A 25,178-nucleotide genomic window follows, 5' to 3' on the forward strand; every position below is an offset into this window, starting at 1 on the left:
CCCAAATCAGCTAATTTGAAGTAGAAAGTTCCCAGCGTTCAAGTCCTTGTCCTTGGGTTTCTATTAACCACGCATCTCAGGAATGGCCGAATCACCCTCTGAAGTATTACCTGAAAGGTAATTACCGGAGGCTAAACAGGAAAGAGAAAAGAAAGCCCGATAAGGAATAAGGCAAATTTAATGTATGAAATGTAACACATTTTAGGTTTACCTGCTTACTTCTTTAATTTGAGCAAACTTTATCTTGAATGTTCTCGTTTAGATCGCACATTGTATAATTTATAACGATGGTGTAACAATATAATTAAACCCCATGAATTTATAAAATTTCCTATGACCTTTTGTTTAATCTTTAAGTTTTCACCGCAAAATTTTATAAAGAACCAAGACGCTAGATGAAATGTTTGACCACAAACATTAAATAACCAACAACTTTTTTTTTGACAAATAAAATAAATATTTAAGAATATCTCACTTCTTTATGAAAAAAGAAAATAACTATTTTTATCACTGTTACCTCATAAATCTTATTACAAACTAAAGGTTTAGCAAAACAAAAATTATTTACAAAGATGAATCTAGGCTCTGTCTATGGTTGAATAAATATAGTAAATAAGTGGTTTTAAACATACAACCAGTTATATGTAGAGAATATATACTACTTGAAATCTGTTCATTAAAAGCCAATATTTTTGTGAAATTATTGGCTTTTAACACCGCAATACAGATGTAAATTTAAATAACTTTTAGCTAAAAGCACTGAGCATCTAAAAAGAGTAGCTAGCTAGCGGGAAATTGCGGATTCTGTTATGGCAAAGAGGATACAAGAGGAAAGAACCCGCTTCTGTGTTTAATGGATTCCAGAACCATTTTTTTTTTTTTAAGTCGATTGGTTTGTAAAAAATTGAACTATATTTTCGATAAACCTTAGGCAAATCTCGAATTAATAGTCTATTATATTTTGGCCGTATGGTTGTAAAAAAATATACCACATTAATGAAAACTTAGAAGAGATTAATTTGATAAAAAATGAATGTCCTTTCATAACATTGTTTTATATTAGAATTTTTTCTATATAACATTTAGTCTTTTGACTTTTTCCTAAGTACAACCATTTTAAATTTTAAATTGGCTCTTTACAAAATTACTCGGGATTAAACAAAATTTAATATAATTAAATTGATTTATTCATAACAAAACTTTAAATTTATTTTTTGTTATATTCGTGATTATTTTAACTAAATGATGTAATTTATTTCATAACTCTGCTGCATCCATTATAGTATAAAATCAATATTCAAAACACATTTAATATTTATAACTTGTATTCTTTTTCTTCTTTTTCTCAGAACCAATTTGTAATTATTTCCATTGATTCAGTTACAATTTATTATAAATTTTCTACATTTATTAAATGTATTGCATAATTTTCAATTTTATTTTAATAATTATTTTTAATAAATGTTGTAATTTATTGTAAATTTTTACAAATACTCTTCTCGATAATATTTTAATTAAATCATATGCAAAGAATACATAATGAATGAAAGGAGTTTTTGAACCCTTTCAAGCAATTTTAACTGAGAAGTCAATTAATAAGTTACGATCAATTTTTTCCTTGTTGAGGTAATGGAATATACCTTTCGTCATTTTTGCTCAACAAAATTCCAACCGATGAAAGGCTCAAGATCGAAATAATCCGTATTATATCCATTTCATTAAAATCTGTGAACCAGTTCTCGTGTTATAAGTGCACAAACATGCTTATTACCCGATCGTGTTACCTTCTCCGTAATAGAAACATGTAAAACTAATTGTAATTTGTATAAAGTTAAAAAATTATCTGAAAAATGAATAATAAGCCGCTTAAAAACTACCTATAAACAATTTTATATTAACTTAGCCAACAATATTCAATTAAATATGTTTTTGTTTTTTTTATATATATATTTTACATTCACATTTAAATAAAATTGTTTTAAGAAGTCTGTAATTAAGTGTAAAAAAACTTAATTTGTTGTACTGTATTTTAACAGTTTTGTTACATCTGTGTTATTTTTCCTTGCTACACCTACGTTATAGTTATGTTCGCAAAATACGATAAAAAAATGAATTATTCGAATAATCGAAACGATTGAACTATGTTGTAGCTTATTTTAAAAACGGAATTTAAAAGGAATTTGGTAATTAGATTAACTTAAAAAATAATCATCATTAGTTAATTTTGTTTAAAAAATGTTTAGCTATATGTTATAATAAAAATACTAAATATATAGAAGTGTGTTTAATTTTATATAGTTAACTTACAACGTCATATTATTCTACTAATAGAAATATTCAAACAAAAGATAGAAAAATAGTTAATTAAAAATAGAAGTTTTTAAATCGAGAACCTAATCTTTCACGAAACAACTCGCGTATTAATTATTACTTGCAATCTACTCCTTCAATTATTTTGATACTTTCTTGCGTGTGCGCAGATTTTTTTTTTGTTTTCAAACGCAGGTGCTAATTTCATTTATTAAAAGCTATTATCTCATTACTCATTAATTATCACCTAAAATAATACTGAATAATATGTGTTAACCTTCCTTATTTTAGAAGTAATGATATCTTTTACAAGTGCTCGGTCCCACGACTAAATGACTGCGCACTAGACGACCTTATAGTCACAGATTACTCTCAAAAATAGCATATTCTTTCTTAAAATAACAAGCAACACAATTTACTCGATCCCAATGAAATAAAGGTGATATACAATTTTTGCAAGTGACACCTTTCTCATAAAGTAGTGTTTCGTAATTATTTAAATTCTTAATTGGAAACATGAATAAATATATTTTATTACGAGTAAATTATGCGAGACAGTAATGATAATTACAATTAATAATTATTTATAATTAATTTATAAATAGTAATCAATATAAAGATAATTTATTTTAGTAATTATTTTTTTATGATTGTTATTTTTATTATTGACAGTATTATGAAATTATGCGTAGCCTTAAACTCTTTTATAATTAACACCAAATTATTACAATAGACAAAGAAGTTAAATTACCTGGTAATTTTAAATTAATATAACACACGCGCCCGCGCTACACTAAGACAGAAATTAGTTATCGCATACAAGTATAGTTCTGTTTTATTAATATTTATGACCAAATTATCAACCATAATTCTTCGTAGTACCATAATATAATACGCAGCTTATGTGCCAAAGTTTATTAAGGGAAAAATAACTTTATTAAAAGTAATGAAAAAATTCTTTCTGTTTGTTTTGCTTCGTTAAGTACTTTTGCAGATCCTTACTTCAGAAGGATTCTTTTTTCAAAAATAATTTGTACGAGTATACTCATTTAATTAATTAATTACAATAGTGCTAATTCTAATATTTTTAATAAAGCAGGTGTATATAATAGAGAATACGTAGAGCAAAATTTAAAAAAACTTTCTATGCAGGAATGACAAATAATTTAAAAACGCTTTCAGGAAAATTTACAAGGGTATAAATAGAATCAACATAATGTAATTTTGATAATCACAGGAAGAAAATAAGCACTTATTTTCTAGTCTAGAAAACAATAAAAAACAAAAACTTAAACTTAAATAGTAAATAAAATTTAAACACTCGAAAAAATACATACACCAAAAAAACAGTGAAAATGTAATTAATGGTAACTATATAATTTTAATGTGATGACTGATTTAATAAATTAATAAATTTAATTTAGATTATTAAAAATTTATCATTTATATTTAAATATGGTATCAAAATAAAATATTTTCATTATTAATCAATATACATACATCAGCTGTTTTCTGCGATAGTAGTGTATTTGTTGATTCTAATTAAAAGTTATATTCATGTTATGTTTGCGTAATATTGTCTTATGTTATGTTACATTTGCAGTTACATTTTTAAAAATTAATTTTCGTTAGTTAATAAGATTTTGTTTTTTTATTTAGTTAAGTATTTGAGATACTTTGCGATCTTTTGCTAAGGAGTGTTCGTTTATTTGTTTACTCTTTTTTTGTTTATTTGCTTCATTTATTTATGTGTAGTGTTTTTACTTATTATGGATTACTTACCATCAGCAAATATGATTGACGATCCATGGGATTGTGAGATTGTCATGTAACATCTAGAAAACTTGGTCGTTTACCGTCATCGACTAGAGACTCGAGGAGGGTAGCACGTAGAAAACTGATTACAGACGACATAGCAAACAATCTATCGGGAAATTCAAGTGATAACGAGAATGTAATTATGGAATCCCAACCTCCTTCCAGTCTCCGACCTCCGTGACGCGATGGTAGCGTCTCGGCCTTTCATCCTGAGGTCCCGCGTTTGAATTCCGGTCAGACATAGCATTTTCACACGCTACATAAATTGTCATTCATCTTATCCTCTGAAGGAATATAACGGTGGTTCCGGAGGTTAAAAAAACTACTTCTAGTCAGTGGAGAACCACACCTATGCCGAGAAAACAAACTGTAATTCATAATCCAAGCAATAGTGGATTATCAAATAGATTTAGTGGCCTTCCATTAGAGGATACGAATATTACCAACCAAACGGAACCCGTTAACCCTTCACCTGCTGTGCTTTATGAGGTAAATGATGTGCTAAGGTTGTACGAAATGTTACAAACGATCGTGAGTAAGGGTAAGTTCTAATGATATTGAAGCGTGCAAGAAAATCATAAATATAGTTCAGGAACATAGTTTAATAGATCATACCTTCACTAGAAAGTATCAACGAGCCTTTCGTGTCGTGATTAGGAAACTGCACTACTCGATTCCACTGGAGATGATCAAGGAAGAAATCGAAGGTCACGGGCATCGGATGAATGACATAATAAATGCACGCCACAGAGTAACTAAAGAGCCCACATTGACTTTTTTCGTGAACCTAGAGCCGCAATAGAACTATAAAACCATATTTGAGATAAAGTACATTGCCAATTGCCGCATGTCGTTCGAAACGTCGCGGAAACCAACAGGCCTCGTACAGTGCATGAGGTGCCAGTACGGGCACACAAAAAACAATTGCATGAAGCGCTTTCGCTGTGTAAATTGTGGGGAAGGCCATCGAACGGCTGGTTGTTCCAGGAAGGACAGGAATACTACTGAAACCTGTGCTTTGTGTCAATCCGACCATTCGGCGAACTATCGAGACTGCAGAGTTTACCAAGAAATATTAGAAAGGGAATGAAGACGTGAGGCAAAATGGAATTCGCTAGCCGTAGAGTGACAGACCCCGCGTATGATGATAAAAAGTTTCCCTCGTTGGGATGGGACGGTCGGCGCAAAGCCTGAGTCTCTCCACAAAAATGTATGCTGCGGCATACGTTTGGTGAGAACAATGCAGACAGGTTAGACAGGCCTTCATTAAACACAGATTTCCTAGTTCAACAGATCGGAAGAGTCTAATAACCGTACTTACTCAGGTACTCTCAAAAATGTGTTAATGACAAAATTTCTGCGGATCGTTACATGGAACAATAACGGCCTACGTTCTAGGCTAAAGGACTGAAAATTATGGCAATTACCGATTCTCTGGATGTAATAAAGTTATTAAGAGACGCACTTTGCAGACCGGAATTACCTTAGGCTTCAAGGTTTCTCTGTGTATGTAACAAATCACCCAGACGGAAGAGCTCACGGAGGAACTGCAATACCGGTTAGGAATTTTCTGAGGCAAAACCAAGTTCCAGGTTTCTGCACTAACCAGATTCAGGCAACCACGGTTGAAGTTACAGACTGGCTGGGACCTATAAAACTGTCCGCGGTGTACTGTTCTTCGTGCCATAATATAAATAACGAGTTGTTCTCTGAATACATTGCAACACTAGGTTCTAGGTTTATCACTGGAGAGAACTGGAACGCGAAAGATCCGTTGTTTTTTTTTATAAATACAAAGCACCTCAATTAATTGATAATAATTGAAAATTTACAACTTCAAATGCACTCTACAAATTTACTATGTCAAAGTTCTGCAAGTGTTTACTTATCAAGCAAATTGATACGTAAGAAAGTCATGACAAATATATTAAATTAATGAGTGTGTGGGTGTCTGTGTGTTATATGAAATAAATAATAACAAGCCTATATATATATATATATATATATATATATATATATATATGCTTGTAAGTACGTGTAAATGCGGTTAAATAAAATTTAAAAAAAACAGTTACTTATTCTTAAAAATAAGTACCTCTAACAAACAAGAGAACAGCATTGTCTCAGTTTTAACTAATTAAAAAAATACTTAGGTATGCGTAAAAAATACTTAGGTCTCCGTTTAACTAATTAAAAAAATACTTAGGTATGCGTAAAAAGGACCATATTATACTTCCGTTGTTATTATTTTTAACAAATTTCCTGTTACTGAAAGGATATTATTTTATTAATGATTTTATAAATAATATAAATTAAAAAACAATTTTAGAAAACATAATTTTCTACTTATTTTTTAACACGTAAACATAAATATATGTAGTGATGCTGCTTCGAGAAATGGTTTTGCTTGACCTATCCAGGTAAATTCTGAGTTAGTTTCTTTTTATAATCCTTTGAGTAGCTTACCTACACGTTCTTAACGTGATGTGTTCATATATATAATATAATATTAAATACCGATCTCAATAAAATATCTATTTATTGGATTAGGTATATATATATATATATATATATAAAATGTTAACATTAACATTATAACAAAGTAGGTTTAAGAGCTAAAACGTACAGTACGTATCCGCAATGAATTATTTCGTTATCGTACTGCATTTGAGTTTTTAACTGCGAATCAAATTATGGCTATAGTTAAGGTGAGAGGACTGTAATGAGTCGCTGGGGTGGAACAATGGAGTGTGCTCAGGTGTGTTTGCAAGTATGACACGACATACGTGTTTATTTATGTGAATCAACAACAGCAGTTCCATGTATTTGAATGTTATCAAGCATAAAACTGTAGCGAAATCTAGAAAATTAAATTAAAAGAAATACAGTATTCTAATTAATTGTTAATAATTTTGAATATCATAATATTAAATGTAATATTGTAACAAAATATAACATTATTTTTAGGAGCACGTACAAGCTTTTGCACGCAATTTTTGGAAGAAAGTGAGAAAAATTATCAATTCCTTTCAGATAATAAATAATGAAATACTATACTGTAATAACTAATTTTTAATGAGTTATTTGCTAATAAGCACTGTCAAATTCAAACCGAACTTACGTCATAACTTTTTTGAGTATTTAAAAAACTACCTAATAAATATAAATTTAAATTTATATACATATATATACTACCATTTCCATTTCGTAGCCACATATAAAAACAGGCCTATTACATTAAAAAAGAACTACTGTTCTGGTACAAAGCATTACTGAATAGTTTTTGTAATCTTTCATAATTAAAATAAAAAATATGTATATAAAAAATAAAACAAAACGATTGATAAAAAAAATGAGATAGAAAATACAGTAATGATTTCTATTTACGAACAGTAAAATAAAAAAATACTGTCTTTTACTTGCTTAGACTTTTTGAAAAAATCTTTTATTTTGTCGTCTCGCTTTTAATACTTGACGTTCTACAAATTTTGCACAAAAACTCGTAGTTTTTTTAGCGAGCTCTCTTCACTGCCTTCTTGTATAAAATACTGCTGAAGTCTGTCAATGGATTTTTGCATTTTGTGAAGGTATGTGTTTGACATCGGGTTCGTCTTCATCTTCAATCTCGTCCAGTTGTTGAATACCAGTAATGTTTTTAATTATTTCTTCATCACCCGTTTCATTCTCATCATAGCGTTCTATTTTTTCGTCTATATTTGAAAACTCTTCAAAATTTTGAACCTGGTGCTGCAAAAAAACGTAATCATTGTCGTCAGCATCGATTGTTTCAGTATCATCGACGGCATTTACTTTTAAACCACTTTTGGCAAAGTAATTTCTGATAGTGCTACTTTTCACTTCATCCCAACTATCAGCTACGAACTAAATTGCCTGAAATAAATTTACAGGTGCGCTAACATATTTAGCCGTAGCCGAGGAAGTCAACGTATTTCCTTCAATTTCTTGTAAAATGTAACCTATCGGTTTACTTCGGTAAATAAATTGTAACCTTTTTTATTATTCTCATGTCAAGCGGTTGAATTAAACTCGTTGTATTCGGTGATAGAAACCCAATTTGAATGTTTTGTAAATTTACATTAAGATGAGCAGCACTGTTATCAATAAACACGCAAATCTTACTTGATTTTTTCTGTAACTCGTTGTTCCAAGCACTCAGCCAATCATGAAAAATTAGACTGGTCGTTTAGCCTTTTTTTATTAAAGTAGTTATGCATAGGTAAACTCCCCATTCTAACCCACCTAAAACATCGTGTTTTACCTGCTTTACAGATAACAAGAAGATTTAATTTGTCACTGCCAGACATATTCGCGCAAAAAAGCACAGTAACTCGATCCATTGATCTTTTGAGCCAGATAACGAGATGTGTTTGTAATAAAGAAACCCATGATTAAAAATAATTACGGAAAAACAATAACAACACCATACACAATGAACAACGGACTCGCAGTGAAGAAAATAAAAACATTTGCTTCATCATAACTGCACGATGTCTACTGTTTCACACGCACGACGTATTGTGCAGACCAGTGACAGAAGGAAGTTACCTCCCTCAACACAAAATCGATTTGAATCACCAAAAAAATTTTGATATTTTAGAAAAGAAAGAAACAAACAAGCTAGTGGGCCTTATAAGCGCCATTTTGGGCCGTTAAACCGGCGTAATTTTACATAAATCATACCAATATGTTTCTGTTTTAAAAATGCCCTAATTAAACGGCTGCCCCGAATATTCGGGGCAGCCGTTTACTGCCCCGATAGGTGGTCCTATTAACCAGAAATCCTATTATCCGGAATCCACTTATGTAATAAGTGGATAGTTATATATATATAAAATACTTACAATATGCTTCAAAATACAATCTTTATATCATTTTTAATTTACTAATAATAATATTTTTCACTTAAAATAAAGAAACAGTAAAAAAATGGCAAAACTTGAAATACTGGATTCAGCTGATATTATTTTTTCTACGAAATCCTTTGCAAATTTTCCCCTCGAATAAGAATAATATTTTCCTAAGTTTAACGAAATCCTGCAAAGTTTTGACAAAATTAATAATCAACTAGTTATCAAAGTTTAATCAAATGAAAAGCTATCTTTTTTGTGACTAACACACTATCTTTTTTTGTTAGTGTGACAAACACACTAACTTAAAATATGTAGATGGCTGAGTAATTCATAGGCTCGACTAACATTTTTTTAAATAAATATTAAAAATTAAATTTGAGAGATGACAAACCAACATACGTATTTGAGTTTATTTTTAAAAAAGAACAATTAATAATACAAAAATATATATATGTATATTTATATACGAGTATAAAACTATATTCTAAATTTAAAAAAGAAAACTATATTAATGAAATATGACCTATATTCTAGTAATAATTTGAACTGAAATGAATGAATTAAAAAAAGGAATGAGGTAAATTTATTGTTAATGGACGATGGGCAGCCACACCAATGTTTGAATATTGACTGAAAATAGAAGATGGTATGATAACGAACTTCGTTATCAGATTCTCTTCAATAATTCAAACCATGTCTATCACGCAAACTCATATGCTAATGCATGACCGCTTAAATACACATACGCACGCGCGGGTAAACTTTTTCTACTAATGATTATTTTGTACATTGTTGATATTATTGTTTTACGTAAACTACACCTTCACATTATATTTTAGAAATAGTACAAAATAAAATAATACTCCTGTACAACTGCAGTATTTATACTTACAGAAAAACTTTTAGACAATCTGCTTTTTCCAAGCTTCACTAGGGTTTATACGTGTAAACTGGTCAACCCAAAAAATACACGATAGTTCAGATATTACAACAATTTTTTTCGCTCAAGAGTAATGTAAATTTTAGTTTCTAAAAAATAACATAAGCGAATATTGTAATTACTGTATGAAACCAGAACTTAGTATTAAAAAAATACGGTTTAATGACTTCTTACAAAAAATTATCTAATTGTTTTTTACGTTAGGAGTTCACAAGCGTACCGGTTGTAATTAACATAATTAAATTTCCAAAAGGATGAAGACATTTCAAAATGCAAAAAATATTCCTTGTCAGACTTATTAAGGGAATATGAGGAATGATGCGATTTCCATTGAATTCTTTCTCGAGCTGAATGTATAGTTTAAAAACAGCATATTGAAACGTTTTTTGCTAAAATACTATATGTGCATAAAATCACAAAAAATAATTTCACCAAAACGAAGCGAAAAGTTTTGGTTAAAAAAAATACGTTACGCAAATTTATGTTGTGAGAGTTGTGTAAGAGTTAAGCAAATTTATACAAAACGCCAGAGAAGTTACACAAAGATGTTATGTAACATATCTGTGTAAATACAAAGATGCTACTTCTGTGTTTACATAAGTAACATTTCTTTCATTATTTATCTCGGTTATGATGTACGACAAGCAGAAATTAACAGTGTAAAATACGGAAAAGACTGAAAAAATTAAAATTCTCATGAAAAGAAAATAGCATAAATGTTCTTCTACCTCCTAATTTTCAGTCTGTCTAACTGCAAAAGGTGAGAGACTGTCAAACAGTTATTTATTTAGTCACACTTCTGAAATTAGAATATTTTATTAGAAATAGAATATTAATTTCTTCCGATGTATCCATTGAATTCTTCCTTCACCTTAATCAATTCCAGAAGAGTGCGAATGTATTAATTTAAGGTGCCTTCATTTGATCTAGGATAGCATTCGCATTTCATCATGGCATTCTCATCGGTGGCATCCTGGCCAAGGGGGACTGGAATATGTCAAAAGCCGAGGTTTCGAAGATTAACTCCGGTAAAGCCCATAAGGGGTCGGAACCGAGAGGGTTGAGGAGGTTGTCTTCCCCTACGGAGTCAGGATGTTCCATTTCTTGAGAAAACCATTATCGATCTGAAGGGAAAATGGATGGGATATCATCTGCTCCAAGAATATTTGCATACTTGGATCAATTGCTTAGGGGGAAGGTCGGTGAACTTAATATTTGAATATTATTTCCTTTTAAAATACAAATGTAAATCCTGATGAAAATGGGAAGACGTGAATAAGAAAAGTTTGTTATATCGGGTAGGGAAAAAACAGCCGATTATTTTTTTAATTGTAGTTGATCGCTCCATTGTTGCCAAGCGCTAACATTATAGTCATTCTCGGAGAGTGCATTGTCTGGAATTATTCATCATGGAACGATGGTCTACAAAGAATATTTATTTGCCTGCAGAATTTTAATTAGTTTGTTACAACGAAATCCGTTACAGTAAAATATGCGATGTATCTTCTAGAAACCTTTTGTTAATATAGGTTAAAAAATTATATGAAAAGGTTCAAACCATACGGTAGTCCTGTATCAGTTCAAACGCCTGAAAAATATAAACCCGGTTCGAGCTACCATCAGGTCAGTTCAACTCCATACTACGGGATTTGGCATAACTTGACATAATTCCTCGATGTCTATTCTGCAAGGCGAGTTTCACTATGTAACATTTAGGTTTTCAAAAGTTCAAAGAAAAATAAAGTAGTAGTGTTGGTTGTCTTTTGCAACTCAAGTATGTTGGATATAAAACACATTTTTATTTGAACGGTTACATAATCAAACACAACGGTTATGTATGATGCAGATAACAACCCTCGGGAATTACACCAAAAGACAACACACAGCAACAAAATGACTAGGTGATATGCTGTAACTTCACATCAGATTAATAAACCTTTCCTTTTCGCTCCTGTAAATGGAATCACGGTGTTCTTGTAACCTAACCTCGGTTATAGGAATACCATGATTGTGCAAAGTTGGAAAAATTTTAATCGAACCAAATTCACGACTACATTTTGTTGGATGGAAAGCGAAGAGTTTGTTTTTTCAGAAAGAAAGAGCTACGCTAACGTGGCAGTTAAAGCATGTTCCTCATATTATTTCTTATTTACTCTTACATCTTATTTCGCGGTACGGTGACATCAACTAGCTCGCCCGATCACTAGAACTTTTAGCAGCATATTTTTTTCTTTAGGAATTAAAAGCCATTATGTGAAACATGGTCAGCCAACATCTGTGAACTAAAGGAGTGCTTTCAATAGATCATAGGTGACATCCAACAAAATTTCTTACTAAGAGTCGTGGATTCTTTTCAAAGTGATTATAACAATGCTTAGAAAATGATGGTGGCCATTTACATTGGTTTTTAAAAAATTGGATTGCATCAATTTAAACTTCTTTAAATTCTGTAGTAATAAATTGTAAGTTTCTAAAAAAAAAACAGTCTCATAAAACTATCAGTAGTGATGTTCAGTAACTGTATTCTTAAATTTTACTGAAAAATAGTAATACAACCAATAACCGAGCAAAAAAAAAGCGGGACCATTTTTATATATTTATTTAAGCAACTGTTAAAAGGGATTATGATTAACAAACAGTACGCACCGGCAATTTTATTTCGGCTATACATTTTATTTTCTAAAAAAAAAGCACAAAAACATTCTGAGTTCTATTAAAATTAAGGAATAAAATAAATACTTTTAAGTGAACATTTTATAAAATAAATAACAGTAGGCAATAGCGAATAATAATAATTGTTTTCTTATGTAATCTCTCAGATGCATGAAATTTCTACACGTTAAAAATATGAGGTAGTGCAAATGCGATTAAAATACGGGATTTTTACAACACCAAACAGTTTGTAAGTACAACAAGTATTCGTTGTTCTAATATCACACTTCTAGAAGTGTGATATTAAAACAAAAAATAATATTCCTAGGAATATTATTTTTTGTTAAACAAATAAAAATAAATAACATAAGTTTTATCAATGAACAATTTATAAATTATATCTTATCTTTAAAAGGAAACCACAACTCTGATGAATTTGCTTTAAAAAAACATTATTTGTACAATAATATAGTAAATGTACCAACTGCTCAACTATAATCTTTAGCATCTTGCAGCGGACATCAATTAAAAAGTAACCTTTTAATGAACTTATTGAAACATAAAATCTACATTAATTATTTCATTTACATCGCTCAAAATAATATGCAGAACATGCAAATCAGTAGTTGATTCATATTATAACAATAAATATTTTTTGGTTTTTTTAAATGTTATGAGTTATTAAAATTACTGCTAATTCGTTTTTTTACCAGTTAAATTTTGATTTAATGGGTGTCTTCTTCACAGATACTCCTTATAAAATAATTTACTTCATCAGCTTAAATTTTTAATTTTTACCTTTGGATACTTTTCGATAAAAAAAGTACTAAAGTATAATTATGTTTTGAACTATTGTATTTTTACGGCATGACATAATTAGGAAAAAAAATACTGCAGATCGGCATCAGAATAATTAACATTCCATTAAATATGCAGTAACATGAATGTACATTACAAAACATAAACATCTTATATGAATAACGTTAAAAGGAAAATAAAATCTTTTATATCAACGTTAACTAATTCCAACAAAGCATTAAAAAACATAATACAAGAAAAAAGTGTATTGATTATTAGATCAAGTTTGAAAGAAAATGTAAGCATACGATCTTTTCATTATTAATCCCCCCAAATTTTATTTATTTTTCAATCTTTTTTATAATTAGTTAAAGCATACTTATATGAAATAATCTTATTTGTCATCTTCTAGAGAAAAAGTACCATTTTTTATATTCGATCCTCCAAATCATACCGCAAAAACTCTTACGGGAATAATTTTAGAAACTATTGAGTAGGACGCAAGAATAATTACCGAGATTTCGAACTCTAATAAAGATACACTCGATATATCGCATGCATTTTACATATTTGACTCACAAATAGCTCTTAAATAAGTGCATATATTCGTACATAGTCAATGGAATCCACGTGGACAGTTGTGAAATGTCGTAACAGAAAATAATGCGGTATCAGAAGAGTAATATGTTTAACTTATAATAACCACACTCTTAGCTTCATTCACTTTATGGAATGGATTTAACAAAAAACAATTTATTTGAAAGCCGGGCTTCGTGGCACGAGTGGTACGTCTCGGTCTTTCATCCAGAGATCCGGGGTTCGAATCCCGGTCAGGCATGACATTTTTCACACACGCTACAAATCATTCCATCTCATCCTCTGCAGCAATACCTAATGGTGGTCCCGGAGGTCAAACATGAAAAAACAATTATTTGAAAAAAATTAAAATCTATAAAAATCTCTGCTCATAAAACTTATAAAATTAGAGTCTTAATTACTCTCTCTTTCTTTCTTTCTTTCTTTCTTTCTCTATCGATGTGCATTTTTGCGTGTGCGAGAGAGAGGAATAAGTGACAATTCTGTTTTTTTCGTCAGGAAGTCATTTTTTAAACCGTTTCAACTCTTTTAGTTAAAGAAAAGTTTCAGATTTTGTAGAGATGAACAATAAAGAAAAAGATATCATAAGAAAGATATAAAACGAATATAGTAAAGCTATTTCAAATTATTAAGTTTGCTTTAATTTGAATACTTGTGTAATCGGTTTGCATTTATCAGTAGGGTTAAATAGTTTCCTTTTCACGGGTGAAATGGACGGCTTGCAAATACAACTGCAGAAACGGGTAACAAAAAGGCTTTTAAATCCTATTTCCAAACAGTATAGTCTTAAGGAAAATATTAAATAAAATAATAGTACTGATCGACAAGAAAAACTAAGAACTTCCCCTGCTCTCTGATTCTCATAATTGTAAAAGTAAAATCGTACCTTTCTGGAAACATTAACTGAGAACAAAATTTATAAGTACAATAAAAACTTCGCTAGCTTTTACTTGTAAACGTTCTTTTCGTGTAATGAAATTTTCTACAAAGAATGAGAAAATTTTTATTACGAAGATCGTTTTGTGCCTAATAACGTGTTTTAAAGAGCAGCCTATGAATAAATACCGTATATATCCATGTTCCACGAGCACTATTTTGTCCAGAATAAGGATTTCAACAGCCTGTGCATCGTACATTGGTTTTAAGGTTTAACGTTGATGATGATGATATAATAGTAATAATTAATCATTAATCAATCCATACAGAATTGAAAAAAAATTACATTGTTTTGACTACGAACCTACATCCTCCAGTAAAATAAAATGATTTATATGATACAGGAACTTGGCTATGGCTACCGATACTAGAAAATTAAACTGTTATCTACGACGTGATACCAGACTTATCGAAAGCTATTCTTTGCATTTCTCTCACACATAGGCTATTCTTACTTCATAAGAAAACATTTTTTTCGATCATTTTGTAATCATTTTATGATCAGGTTTCATAGTGACAAAGATCAATCCAGACGTAAAAATTTCGTGTGTTGTCTGACAATCAGCTCCGTGAATCTGGTCGACAGAGTTGATTGAGTAGGCCAGTTGAGGACAGTAATTTTTATATACTACATCTACTATACTAGTTAAAAGCATTTGTTACGTACTAGCTAACAGTACTATAAAATACAGCTATACAACTAACATGTTTTCACAAATGCATACTACTCCCGAAGTCATTATACTGAATGACATCATGCATACTATTACTCACTACCCTTCTTTCTTTTTCCTGTTTAGCCTCCGGGAATTACCGTAATGGGGTATTACTTCAGAAGATGAATGAGGAAGATATGTATGAGTGTAAATGAAGTGTAGGGTTTGTACAATCTCAGTTCGACCATTCCTTAGATGTGCGGTTAATTGAAACCCAACCACCAAAGAACATCGGTATCCACGATCTAGTATTCAAATCCGTATAAAATTAACTGCCTTTACTAGGACTTGAACGCTGGAACTCTCGACTTTCAAATCAGCTGATCTGGGAAAACGCATTCACCACTAGACCAACCAGGTGAGTATTACTGACTACCCAAATTCACGCAGCTTTACGTTCCACAATACAGTGGAAGTAAAGAATGAGCGAAAAGGAGACTACATTCATTCAGTATTCCAGTTACGTGTTATTGCTTACGCAAAGGAACATGGAAATCGTGCCAGTGTAAAAAAAATTTGATATAGTAGTGGTCTGCATTCGTGAGTGTCGAAAGAAGGAAAAAGTATTTCTCGTAGCCGATAAAAACAAGAGAGCATTTAAAAAACGAGATATATCCGGAAGTAGAAGAAAAACTAGCAGTGCATATATGGAAAGTACGTCAAATTGGATACGCGATCTCTACAGAAATGTATCGGGTAGAAGCCTTGAGAATCGTCGATGAATTACAAATCTGTAGGGATGTATTTAAAGTTTTTTTTTTTTTTTTTTTTTTAATGTCTACGCCGATTTCTTTGCATATTTTTTTTTTCTATTTGAAGAAGGACGACAGTAACAAAGCGGCTCCAGAATCATACGAAGATAAAATGATAAAGTTTCAAAGATATGTCACAAATCTATGAAAAAGTAATACTTATTCTCTAGATTGATTCGGGAATGCGGACCAGAGACTGGTGACTTTCAAAAACCTTGCGTACTTGTAATTGACAATGTTAGGGATCATACGACCATGCTGTAAAAAAAGGGTTGACTGCTGGGAAGTGTGATCAAGTTATTATTCCTGGTGGAATACCACCTATTGTTCAACCTCAAGATATCTGCGTAAACCGACCACTTAAAACCAAATTCCGTAAAGACTACACAAACTGGAGGGCCAACACGATACAAGAAACTACATCATCTGGTAAAATTAAAAAACCGTCTTTGATATAAATTTGCGAATGAATTACTGAGCTTGGTCAAAAATACTGGATGATTCTATTTTTTTTAAAAATGGTTCAATAAATGATGTATTTCGAACGCTTTCGATGGAAGTGAGGATGATTATTTGGGGTTAAGTGGTAACGAAGATAATTGCAGTTCTATGGATGATGAAAACTCCAGCATTACTGACAGTAATTAACGTAAATTGCTGACTATAATTCCTATGTTTTTAATTTAATAAAAAATAACCTGATTTACTGACATATGCAAATAATCAATATTGTTAATTGCACGTTCAAACTTCTAAGGTGACTTTGTTAATAAAATGCAAACATTTACAATATTATTTTTACTTTTTTTTTTAAAAAAAGGTACATGGGTGTATACTGTAAATAAGCAGTTTTTATCTTCATCCAACATTTATTTACGTACACCCACCGGGTCTAGTAGTAAACTCGTCATTGAAAATCAGCTGATTTCGTAATCGAGAGTTCTAAGGTTCAAATCCTAGTAAAGGCAAATTGAAATTGAAACTAATATTCCGATCGTGGATACCGGTCTTCTTTGATGAATGGGTTTCATTTAACCGCACATCTCAGCAATGGTCGATCTGAGATAGACTACACTTCATTTACATTCATACATATCATTTTCATTCATCCTCTGAAGCAATACCTCACGATGGTTCCGGAGGCTTTCTTTCGTTTTTCCTATTTAGCCTCCGGTAATTACCGTTCAGATAATACTTCAGAGGATGATATGTATGAGCATAAATGAAGTGTAGTCTTGTACAGTCTCAGTTCCATTCCTGAGATGTGTGGTTAACTGAAACCCAACCACCGAAGAACACCGGTATTCACGATCTAGTATACAAATCCGTATAAAAATAACTGACTTTACTAGGGCTTGAACGCTGGAACTCTCAACTTCCAAATCAGCTGATTTGGGAAGACGTTTCACCACTAGACCAACACGGTAGGTTGGTTCCGGAGGCTAAACAGAAAAAAAGAGCATTTCTTTACGTGGTACGCTGTACAGTAAAACTAACATTGTTTTATAGATGACTCAATGTTTTTTTTTCTCAATTTGTTATCAAATATAATACGTCTTAATCATTATAATTAAAATACTGCAGACTCACTAATAAAAATTACTAAGCCAGTTTTTAAATTCTAAAATAAATCATGTTGATTTAAACGATTTTTTTTGTATATCCACGTACCCGACTTCAATGTTACCCTAATTATTACTATTACCATTCATAATTGTTTATATGTTTCTTCAAATTATTCGCCATTCATCGACTGAGGATTATGGAATTACTTTGTCTTGTAGTATTTTACTATACTGTGCGCCACTTTATCAAATTCCCCAAATGAAAAGGCTATGTACAGCCGCAGATGGAAATTTACCCAATCATTAAAATAAAAATTCGTATTAAAATCAGTAACTGAAACAAAATTGATTGAAAACTCAAATTTCAATAAAGATGCACACACACACACACACACACACGGAGAGAGAGAGAGAGAGATTAGTTCTGTAGAACTATATTTCAAACGTTTATTACTTTCAAAGGATCTGATCTATTTCAATGTTTATATATCGAAATTGATTTTCTTTCTAAAGAAAGTTTTTTAAAATTATTTAAGTAGCCAAAAATCTGCTTTTAAATCAATGGTAGCCACGACAGCAACGCCGGTTGTCAGTAGAAAGAATCTATCGGGTATGGCCTAACGTAACTCAAATATCGACATCTTTTTAAATCTCATTTTTTCCCCATTTTTTCTGTAAAACTTTATTTTTTACAATAATCATTAGTTTAAAAATAATATAATTCAGAATTAATTTTTGTAATCTACTTTTACTGTAGTAGACCTAACCACAATTAGGGGAAAACGTCGCTCGTGTTATATAGTTACGCCTCCGCATTCACTAAATTGTACTGGTTAAATATAATATTATATACGCGGCTTATATCATGTTTTATTACAAATTGATTATTACCTGACTAATAAATTATAAATTATTGTAGTACGTCAAACAATATGATTAGTTTAGCGACCAAATAGAATTTTTTAATCTACACAAAAAATGTTATCTATATATTAAAATATTATTAACGGACCATTGTGAATACGTTTGGTTATTTTTAAGTTAAAAAATAATAACAGCGAGGAAATTTATTTTAAATGCATATGTATTGCAGTTATTCACACGCGCGCGCGCACGCGTGCTGGTTTGACATATTAAAAAACTTTGAAGATTATCTATACATAAATGTAAATTTAATTAGTATATCGCTCCCAATAAACGGTTTTTTAAACCTTTACGATTTGTGTCCCTCTTTTATTCACCCAACACATAAGAATGACCGAAAAATATTTAAAGATTTCCAGCTTGATTAATGTAATCAAAGTCTAACAAAAAAAAAATATAGATATATATGATTATCAATAATTTGTATTGATTTATTTCGTTTTTAACAATGTAATATGTTTACAATCTGACCGTGGAATAAATAATATGATGAATATTTGAATGATCATACATTAATTGAGAAGGTACTCGTTGGCATCCCTCTAATGTTTATGAATCAATGATTTATGATAGTGTAGTGGTTAACGAAGTCTGTACGGTGTCGTGGTATCAGTTCTGTAAGTAATTAACTGTTGCCAGGAAGGTGTAAAACTTCTGGATTTTTTTTGTTTTTTAATTTTATATTAAACAATATTTCAGTACACGTGATATTGGAATTTTAAATTTTATATTATAGAATCTCTGTTACTCTGTGTAGTCGTATCTCTGTTATTATGGTGAATCTATACTGTGGTAAAATATTTTTTAATGGAATCTCCGAAGCATCTGAATATTTCTATAATTGATGTACTCAGAGTTGTATTCCGTAAATTAAAACGGATTTAAGAAACGTTCTATATATTCATAATTAGTTATTCAGTAATAATTTTGATTTTTTTTTATGCTTGTGATTTAATTAATTTCGTTTGCTTCACGTTTGTATCTTCCAGGTAAGCGTCTGCCTATGTGTAAGCCAAGATAAATAATCACGTCAAAGTAAGAAATTTGTGACTGTTAATAAATATTAGAGGGCTGGGTACGAATCACGAAATATAAGAGAAAGATAATAGTTATATCTTATAAAATAAATAAAATTTAAATAAACAAAACCAAGATGAAAACAAGAAAATCAAGTTCGTATTTATTTGTATAAAAAAAGGACTTCTATGAAAAGGAATAGTAAATAATACATTACAATTAATATAAAATAAAGATGTAATATAATCTACTCAGAATGTAATTAGATCTACACTGTAAATATAGATCCGAATGTAGCAAGTTATCTTTTGTGATACTCTCCCACAACAGTTATTCTGTTTTATCACAATTTTTAACAAATTTTCTAAACCTTCGTTTCAAAAATATAGACATACTTTATCGACAGTCTTCCACTATAATTTGGAAGTAAAAGATTAATTTAGGAAGTAATTTTTCCAATAAATTAATTATACTGAACTTATCTTCGTTATCTACAGTCTACAGAAAACATTGCTTTGAAAATATAACATTCTGAAAAGGCACGTTTTAGAAATAAAACGTTAAGGCGCAACTATTTTCTACATTCAATTGATTATAAACTTAGATAAATAAAAAAAAAAATGTTGGAAAAAGTAGTTTTTGTAGATGCTAAAACATTCTTGATAATCTTTTTTTTCTCTAAAGTGTCTAAAATACGTACTCACTCATATAGCAATTCTTTTAAACAATATGTAATGTGAACCATTCGAAATTTAAAAAAAAAAACATTTTCAATAATCTTATAAAAATTACCTGCTGATGCAAAGAAATTAATATGTTTCCATAAATAACAAACAATAAACATGTTAAAAATCCTCCGACAGTTTTTTATAAATTCAAATTTGTAATTTTATATTTTAAAGAATAATCATTTTGTTAAAACTGTTTCTAAAAATTTGTAAAAATATGCAGAAAAAAAGCTTATTCTATGTAATATTTATTATTTTTTTTTTTAGTCATTAATCGAAATTAAGCTTTGTTTTTTTTTTTTTTTTTACTTAACATACAGCGTTTGAAATTACTGGTACAGCAACTGGATTTCAGTTTCAAATATAGCATTTCTAATTACACAATATTAAATAGGTAAGTCGGAGAATCTCTTACAAAAATTTTGAATTTCTTAATTTTAACGTATCCACTTTTTTCAATTTTTTGATTTATTATAAGTAAAATATATATATATACGAGTATATTGGCATCCGTTTAATGTTTATGAATCAATGATTTATGATAGTGTACTGGTTAAAGAAAATATAAAATATACTACTACTGTATATTTTTTTTCTCTCTTAATAGTTTTTACTTTTTAAACGTCCTTCAATAAATAAATCAATAAATCTCGGATGATTTAATGTATAATCAGTTAAACAATTTCTTTTTTGAAGAATTTAATGCAAAACTTTTGTGTTTATCTGCAGACTTCTTCATTGTGAACATTTTCAGTGAACTTACTTTTCAACCTTCTTCTACAACTACATTTTTAAACTCTATCCTTTACCTTCTAGTTTTCCTGTTTACTTCGCTGCTGTACAGCATTAAACTTTATGCAAATATTTATGAAAATCCTTACAACGTCCTTAATTTAATATAAATATAAAAACATCATAGATATCTATAAGAAATTTTTAAATAGTTTAGTTTTTTCGGAATCGTACATTTACTTAATCAGTTCCGTAAAACTAACTATTACAATACGATTTTTTTTTTTGTAATGAAAATACTAGTTTGAAAATCCGGACATCCGTAAATATCCTTTTTTTTATTATTTATTATAAATATCCTTTTCTGTCAACTTAATATCGCACAAAATAAAAAAGTTTCAAATATCACAAATATGCTTTACTTAGTTCAAAATATTAGTTCTGTAAAAACTGATGAAATTAATATTTTATGCTCATTTTTTTTTTTTTAATATTATTTTCTTTAGAATTAGCCAAGAAAGAGTTGACAAAGAATTCCTTAATAGTAATGGAAAATTATTAAATCCCGAAATATTTTCGTAGTTAAATAATACGCCTATTATAAATTTAAAATAGCAAACCTTTATTATTTAACGATGAATAAGTACAAAATTATTTTCAATATTATACCAACATTAAGAATATTTCATATTTAAAATATGAGAATAATAAAATTACGATAACCTAATTTTTTTCTTCTTTAATCGGAAGTAAAATTATAAATGATGGACAAAGAGTGAAAAAAAATATCAAACAATCTAAGTAAATAGTCTTAGTAAACAACTTTTATACAAAATTGGTTGACATCACGAATTAATTAATTAGAAAGAAATCTTTTAAAACGTTTAAATAATTATAACTCATCATGTTAGCAATAAATAGATAATTAGAAAAGCCAGAAAGAAAAATAATAGAAGATATATTGAGGAAAAATAACAGTGGAACAATCTTTTAAAAAAAAATTTGTAAATTGTGTAATGTATTTGTGTAATGTGTAAATTGTGTAATGTAAGAAAAAAAAGTATTAAAAAAACTACGATTAGAAATATAATGGAGATAACAAAGAATAATGGTTGTAAAATTTCATTTATATTAAAGAATTAGCACAGAACAGTAAGAAATATGAAACTGCATCAAACCAATCAAATGGCCGACTAAGAAAAATATATTTAAGTTAAACACGCCTAAATCAGTTAATAGCACCTTTTAGTTTGTTCATATAAATAGATAAACTATTTTATATCGTGAAAGATATATGTATAATTAAAACAATAGAAACCTCGGGAGAATACAATGCTACAACGATCAAAGAAATAAAGTAGTAATAATTAAAATATTATCTTGAAGTACAAGCATATAATTTTTTTTTAAATGTAAGGTTGAGTAAAATAATATATCATTATTACGGTAATATAAGAAAAATAGCAGAAATATATTAACATATTGCCGTTATTTCTATCTCCTTATTATATGAATAAACACGTTCTAATAATTATTGAATAATATATATGACTGATATTAAATAAATAAAATCGGAATATTTAAGAAGCCGAAGTAATTTTAAAAACTATCACGTTAAATTTATAATCCGACAATTAAATGTGAGTGCACGAAATAGAATACTGTACTCATCTGATGAATATAAAAACTAACTTAACTAATACAACTCTTTTTTTTGTTTAAATTTTGTTTGAATATACGTATATAATAATAAAACAGTAACAAGAAAAATTGTATCAGGAATATACGTTTCATAAGGACAACAAACATGATTAATAAATTAAATGATTTTTTTTTTTTTGTTTTTAAGTTGCTTTAAAGAAATAACGAAGTAGATTAAAAAACAAACAAAAACACTTAATTTTTTAAACATAGATCTTTGATTTATGATTTCTAAGAGTTTGATCTCTATACTAGTTTCGTTAAAATAACTGTTGTGATGCGATTCATTTGTAGTGAAAGCAATGGCTTGAAAATACGATTCTTAGCGCCAAAGCAGTGTTGCATAACCTTTAACAAATATAATTTTATTTTGAATTTTATTCCAATATTCAAAAATTATGAGTTAAATTATTTTTATATAAAATTTTACCAAGAAGGAAGTAGGAGTAAAGGTCACTAAACCAAATATAAGGCTTATTATTTGTCTGTTAATAATACTTTAGTTCTATGTGTTAGGTGTCCCAATAATCGAAAAAATTTAAGTGAACTAACATGACACACCAATTACTGACTAAAATGACAAAGCCATTCTCAAGAATAATATGATCCAATACTAGATTATCTAAGGGAAATGAATAGTGAAGTGGTTTCCTGTTGCTTTACTTACTAACACGAAAATGTGCACATCGGCATACCAAGTCCATCGAAATTTAGATGATATTCTGTTTTACAAATAATATCTTCACTCTGTTCACAATGGTAGACTGGTCGTGTACTGAGCATCATTACTTTAAAAGAAAGCAGCGCTGTTTAATATCACACTTGCTGTCAAGAGTGGGACAGATAGAGTAAATCAACAAATTCATGGAATTATTTTTTGTTTAAGTTTAAATAACTTTTATTTTAACAAAATATGTACTATCATCCCAATCGTGATAAGGGTCAATTTAATTTAAAAATAATGAAATTTTCTGATGTAGAAAAGTCCTGTTGGAGGCAACTATTAATTAACTATAATTAACTATTATAAAATTGACTATTATTTCTACCTCCAAGTGACTCTTCCTTCATTATGCATAATAACACGGGGTAAAAAATTCTGTTTTTTATGTTTGACGTACTATAACTTCGTTAAATTGGTAATAAACACACAAAACTTTTAAATAAAACTTGTAGAGAATTTAATTCTGAACAAAATAATGTAAGATAGGTTCAATATAACAAAGAAGGCTAGAAAAATCTAATTTTATTAAGAAACAAAGAGTACATTACTGCATTTGATAGAAAAATACTTATCTAATGTAAACAAAAACCAAATTCTTTTTTGGCGATGAGAGAAATTTGTAAAAACAAAATTTACTGATAAAAATTGATGTTAATTTTTTTTTTAAAACTGGAAATTACACATCAATAATTGTAAAATAAAAAAATAAAAATTACTTAGATAATAATATTTCGAATTTTTCTAACTTTATTTTAATCAACTTACCTTACAATACTTTTTTCAGAATTAAATCTTCTACAGGTTTTGGTTAAAATTTTTTATGTGTTTATTACCCATTTAACGAAGTTATTGTACTTCAAACATAAAAAATTTGATGTGGACACCATACGACTTCCTTGTATGCCTATTAAATTACACACACACATTTTTAAAAGTACATAAAATGTTATTTCAATAACAACTACTGATTTTTTTCATATTTTTTTTATTGAATTATTATTTATTGTAATTTTTTTTGCAATCAGAGGTTAATAATTATTAATAAATCAATATACATAAATAAAAAAAAGGAAAATGATAAAGAAAAGGAAGAAAATATTGCAAACCAAAAAAAACATAAACAGGTAGAAAATGTTGCAAACAAAGAAAGAATATATTCTTTGTATATTCACATTAAGAGAAGATGATAAATATAAAGAGGAAGAACACGTTAAGACCGACGAAAAATAAAAAGATTAAGAGAGGATGATGAATATAAAGAGAAAGAAAATTTTAAAACTAGAGATCGTGTACACAAATTAAGATCAGAAGAATTACATCAAACCAAAGAGCGATTAAATGATCGGCAACAAAAAACAAATAATCGAATTGATTATCAACTCCGACTTACGGAGAAC

The 25,178-nt window shown here is 29.3% G+C and overlaps 1 protein-coding gene and 1 long non-coding RNA gene across 6 annotated transcripts in view; one reads left to right on the forward strand and one right to left on the reverse strand.

Annotated features, from left to right (window-relative positions):
* Positions 1 to 25,178, reverse strand: part of LOC142333637 (RNA-binding protein 24-B-like) — a 218,292-nt gene that overhangs the window by 127,540 nt on the left and 65,574 nt on the right. The window lies entirely within an intron of this gene.
* On the forward strand, positions 10,574 to 20,025 carry LOC142318341 (uncharacterized). Its single transcript, XR_012754876.1, has 3 exons — positions 10,574 to 10,699; positions 12,759 to 12,841; positions 19,869 to 20,025. It is a non-coding gene; the product is annotated as an uncharacterized LOC142318341 (long non-coding RNA).

Source organism: Lycorma delicatula, chromosome 1, assembly GCF_047948215.1.
Source record: "Lycorma delicatula isolate Av1 chromosome 1, ASM4794821v1, whole genome shotgun sequence".
Taxonomy (NCBI): Eukaryota; Metazoa; Arthropoda; class Insecta; order Hemiptera; family Fulgoridae; genus Lycorma; species Lycorma delicatula.